This window comes from Mesoplodon mirus, assembly GCF_964341445.2.
Source record: "Mesoplodon mirus genome assembly, chromosome: 11".
In the NCBI taxonomy this organism is placed as follows: Eukaryota; Metazoa; Chordata; class Mammalia; order Artiodactyla; family Ziphiidae; genus Mesoplodon; species Mesoplodon mirus.
The window spans coordinates 60,368,795-60,374,794 of NC_138987.1; positions in this window are offsets into that span (position 1 = coordinate 60,368,795).

Sequence of the window (6,000 nt, forward strand, 5' to 3'; positions counted from 1 at the left end):
AGATGATCCAGGACCTCGGAAAAAGAATGGAGGCAAAGATCAAGAAGATGCAAAAAATGTTTAACAAAGACCTAGAAGAATTAAAGAACAAACAAACAGAGATGAACAATTCAATAACTGAAATGAAAAATACACTAGAAGGAATCAATAGCAGAATAATGGATAAGTGCCCTGGAAGACAGAATGGTGGAATTCACTGCTGTGGAACAGACTAAAGAAAAAAGAATGAAAAGAAATGAAGACAGCCTAAGAGACCTCTGAGACATTAAACACAACAACATTCACATTATAGGGGTCCCAGAAGGAGAAAAGAGAGAGAAAGGGCCCGAGAAAATATTTGAAGAGATTATAGTCGAAAACTTCCCTAACATGGGAAAGGAAATAGCCACCCAAGTCCAGGAAGTGCAGAGTCCCAGGCAGGATAAACCCAAGGAGAAACATGCCGAGACACATAGTAATCAAATAGGAAAAAATTAAAGACAAAGAAAAATTATTGAAACCACAAGGGAAAAATGAAAAATAACATACAAAGGAACTCCCATAAGGTTAACAGCTGATTTCTCAGCAGAAACTCTATGAGCCAGAAGGGAGTGGCATGATATATTTAAAGTGATGAAAGGGAAGAACCTACAACCAAGATTACTCTACCCGGCAAGGATCTCATTCAGATTCGATGGAGAAATCAAATGCTTTACAGACAAGCAAAAGCTAAGAGAATTCAGCACCACCAAACCAGCTCTACAACAAATGCTAAAGGAACTTCTCTAAGTGGGAAACACAAGGGAAGAAAAGGACCTACAAAAACAAACCCAAAACAATTAAGAAAATGGTCATAGGAACATAAACATCCATAATTACCTTAAATGTGAATGAATTAAATGCTCCAACCAAAATACAAAGACTTGCTGAATGGACACAAAAACAAGACCCATATATATGCTGTCTACAAGAGACCCACTTCAGACCTAGGGACACATACAGACTGAAAGTGAGGGGATGGAAAAAGATATTCCATGCAAATGGAAATCAAAAGAAAGCTGGAGTAGCAATACTCATATCAGATAAAATAGATTTTAAAATAAAGAATGTTATAAGAGACAAGGAAGGACACTACATAATGATCAAGGGATCAATCCAAGAAGAATATATAACAATTATAAACATATATGCACCCAACATAGGAGACCTCAATACATAAGGCAACTGCTAACAGCTATAAAAGAGGAAATCAACAGTAACACAGTAATACTGTGTTACTGTGTTATATGAGGGACTTTAACACCTCACTTACACCAATGGAAAGATCATCCAAACAGAAAATTAATAAGGAAACACAAGCTTTAAATGACACAATAGACTAGATAGATTTAATTCATATTTGTAGAACATTCCATACAAAAACAGAAGATTACACTTTCTTCTCAAGTGCACACGGAACATTCTCCAGGATAGATCACATCTTGGGTCACAAATCAAGCCTCAGTAAATTTAAGAAAATTGAAATCATATCAAGCATCTTTTCTGACCACAACACTAAGAGATTAGAAATCAATTACAGGTTAGAAATCATAAAAAACACAAACACATGGAGGCTAAACAATACATTACTAAATAACCAAGAGATCACTGAAGAAAGCAAAGAGGAAATAAAAAAACACTTAGAGACAAATTACAATGAAAACACGACGATCCAAACCCTATGGGATGCAGCAAGAACAGTTCTAAGAGGGAAGTTTATGGCGATACAAGCCTACCTCAAGAAATAAGAAAAATCTCAAATAAAGACCTAACCTTACATCTAAAGCAATTAGAGGAAGAAGAACCAAAAAAAAACCCCGAAGTTAGTAGAAGGAAAGAAATCATAAAGATCAGAGCAGAAATAAATGAAATAGAAACAAAGAAAACAATAACAAAGATCAATAAAACTAAAAGCTGGTTCTTTGAGAAGATAAACAAAGTTGATAAACCATTAGCCAGACTCATCAAGAAAAAGAGGGAGAGGACTCAAATCAATAAAATTAGAAATGAAAAAGGAGAAGTTACAACAGACACTGCAGAAATACAAAGCATCCTAAGAGACTACTACAAGCAACTCTATGCCAATAAAATGGACAACCTGGAAGAAATGGACAAATTCTTAGAAAGGTATAAACTTCCAAGACTAAAACAGGAAGAAATAGAAAATATGAACAGACAAATCACAAGTAATGAAATTGAAACCATATTAAAAATCTTCCAACAAACAAAAGTTCAGGGCCAGGGCTTCCCTGGTGGCGCAGTGGTTGAGAGTCCGCCTGCCGATGCAGGGGACACGGGTTCGTGCCCCGGTCTGGGAAGATCCCACATGCCGCAGAGCGGCTGGGCCCGTGAGCCATGGCTGCTAAGCCTGTGCGTCTGGAGCCTGTGCTCCGCAACGGGAGAGGCCACAACAGTGTGAGGCCCGTGTATCGAAAAAAAAAGTTCAGGGCCAGATGGCTTCATGGTGAATTCTATCAAACATTTAGAGAAGAGCTAACACCCATCCTTCTCAAACTCTTCCAAAAAATTGCAGAAGAAACAACACTCCCAAAGTCATTCTATGAGGCCACCATCACCCTGATACCAAAACCAAACAAAGATCCTACAAAAAAAGAAAATCACAGACCAATACCACTGATGAATATAGATGCAAAAATCCTCAACAGAATATTAGCAAACAGGATCCAACAGCACATTAAACGGATCATACACCATGATCAAGTGGGGTTTATCCCAGGGATGCAAGGATTCTTCAATATATGCAAATCAATCAATGTCACACACCATATTAACAAGTTGAAGGAGAAAAACCATAGGATCATCTCAATTGATGCAGAAAAAGCTTTTGACAAAATGCAACACCAATTTATGATAATCTCTCCAGAAAGTGGGCATAGAGGGAACCTACCTCAACATAATAAAGGCCATATACAACAAACCCACAGCAAACATCATTCTCAATAGTGAAAAACTGAAAGCATTTCCTCTAAGATCAGGAACAAGATAAAGATGTCTGCTCTCACCACTATTATTCAACATAGTTTTCGAAGTCCTAGCCACGGCAATCAGAGAAGAAAAAGAAATAAAAGGAATACATCAACAGATGAATGGATAAAGAAGATGTGGTACATATATACAATGGAATATTACTCAGCCATAAAAAGGAACGAAATTGGGTCATTTGTAGAGAGGTGGATGGATCAAGACTGTCATACAGAGTGAAGTAAGTCAGGGAATAACAAATATTGTATATTAACACATATATGTGGAACGTAGAAAAATGGTACAGATGAACCAGTTTGCAGGGCAGAAACAGAGACACAGATGTAGAGAACAAATGTATGGACACCAAGTGGGGAAAGTGGCGGGGGCGGGGGTGGTGGTGGTGGTGTGATGAATTGGGAGATTGGGATTGACATATATACACTAATATGTATAAAATGGATAACTAATAAGAACCTGCTGTATACAAAAAAATAAATTAAAAAAAACACAATAATGCTGAAATAAAAAAAATAGAACCAGAAATGACAGAAGTTATGGAATTAGTGGATAAGAATTTTTCAACACCTATTATAAATTCAAGAGAAAAGAAAACAATAAATAAAATGAGGCCAGAAATAGAGACTACATAAAAGAAATGAAAAATATCACTGTATGGCCTTAACAACAAATTAGACAATGCAGTTGAAAGATCAGTGAACTTGAAGACATAGAAATAAGAACTATCTAAAGTGAAACATAGAAAGAAAAGGAAGCTGGGGGAAAAATGAACAGAGCCTCAGTGACCTGTTGGGCAATATCAAGTACACTACCATACATGTGACTTGGAGTACTGGAAAACAATAGGAACAGAAAAGGATATTTGAAGAAATAATGGCAAAAAATTCACCATATTTAATGAAGAAAATATCAACACACCCAGATCAAAATATTTGATGAACCACAAGCAGTATAAACACAAAGAAAACTATATCAAGACACAGCATTAATAAAATTGCTGAAAAACAATGAGAAAAAGGACATCTGAAAAGAAGCCAGAGAAAAAGATCATTATATATATGGAAGCAAATATAAGAATAACCATTGGGCTTCCCTGGTGGCACAGTGGTTGAGAGTCTGCCTGCCGATGCAGGGGACACGGGTTCGTGTCCCAGTCTGGGAAGATCCCACATGCCGCAGAGCGGCTGGGCCCGTGAGCCATGGCCGCTGAGCCTGCACGTCTGGAGCCTGTGCTCTGCAACAGGAGAAGCCACAACAGTGAGAGGCCCACATACTGCAAAAAAAAAAAAGAATAACCATTAACTCTCTTCAGAAACAATTCAAGACAGAAAACAATGGAATGATACCTTTAAAAAGTACTAAATGAAAAAGGTATCAATCTAGAATTCTATACCCAGTGGAAATACCCATTAAAAATGAAAGCAAAAAAGAAATTTTAAAACAAATGAAAGCTGAAAAAAAGTATATCACTTGCGAGCTTCCCTGGTGGCGCAGTGGTTAAGAATCCACCTGCCAATGCAGGGGACACAGGTTCGTGCCCTGGTCCGGGAAGATCCCACATGCCACGAAGCAACTAAGCCCGTGAGCCACAGCTACTGAGCCTGTATGCCACAACTACTGAAGCCCACGTGCCTAGGGCCCATGCTCCACACAAGAGAAACCACTGCAATGAGAAGCGTGCGCACCCCAAGGAAGAGTAACCCCCACTTACTGCAACTAGAGAAAGCCCATGTGCAGCAACAAAAGACCCAACGCAGCCAAAATAAATAAATAAATAATAAAATAAATTTTAAATATATATATATCACTTGCATTACCAGAACCATTAAATGAGGTTCTTCAGATTGAAGAAAGATGATACCAAGTGGAAATAGATCTACACAAAAGAATTAAGGGCATGAAAATGGTAAGCATGTGGGTAAATATAAAAGACATTTTAAAAATTGTTTAGGGAGTCCCTTGGTGGTCCGGTGGTTAGGACTCAGTGCTTTTACTTCTGTGGCCCACGTTCAATCCCTGGCCAGGGAACTAAGATCCTGCAAGCTGCGCAGCACGAACAAAAAAAAAAACATTGTTTAAAGATCAACTGTTCAAGACAAAAATAGTACTAATATATAGTGGGATATAATATATGTAGAAGTAAAATGTATGATAACAAAAGTAGAAAGGATAGGAGAAGGGAAAATGGAAGTATGCTTTTGTACAGTTTTTACATTATATATGAAGCCATATAATATTATTTGAATGTAGACTGTGATAAGTTAAAGATACATATGGTAAACCCTAGAGCAACTACTGAAAAAAATAAACATAATTAATAATAGGAGATAAAATGAAATACTAAAAATAGTGCAAGGTGAGCAGGAAGAAAGGAGTAAAAATGGATAGGAGAAGTAGAAAACAAATAGCATGGTGGTTGGGACTTAAACCTGACCATATCAGTTGGAATTGTCTGTTTATGGACTTTGCTTATCTTTCTATAGGAGAGGTTGTCTTTTCGTGTTGATTTGCAAGAGCTCTTTATATAATAAAATATAAATCCTTTGTTATATATGTTTTATGCCTTTAATGTTATGCTCAGGAAACCTTTCCCTGACCAAAATAGATAGCACTTTGACAAGGAGATGAGATTAGTATAAACTTAAACACTGACTCAGAAAACTGAAAATAGAATTACCATATGATCCAGCAATCCCACTCCTGGGCATATAATTCAAAAAGATACATGCATTGTTCACAATAGCCAAGACGTGGAAACAACATAAACGTCCATCAACAGAGGAATGGATAAAGAAAATGTGGCACTTATATACAATGAAATACTACTCAGCCATAAAAAAAGAAGGAAATAATGCCATTTGCAGCAACATGGATGCAACTAGAGATTATCATACTAAGTGAAGTCAGAAAGACAAATACCATATGATATCACTTATATGTGGAATCTATAATATGGTGCAAATGAACCTATCTATGAAA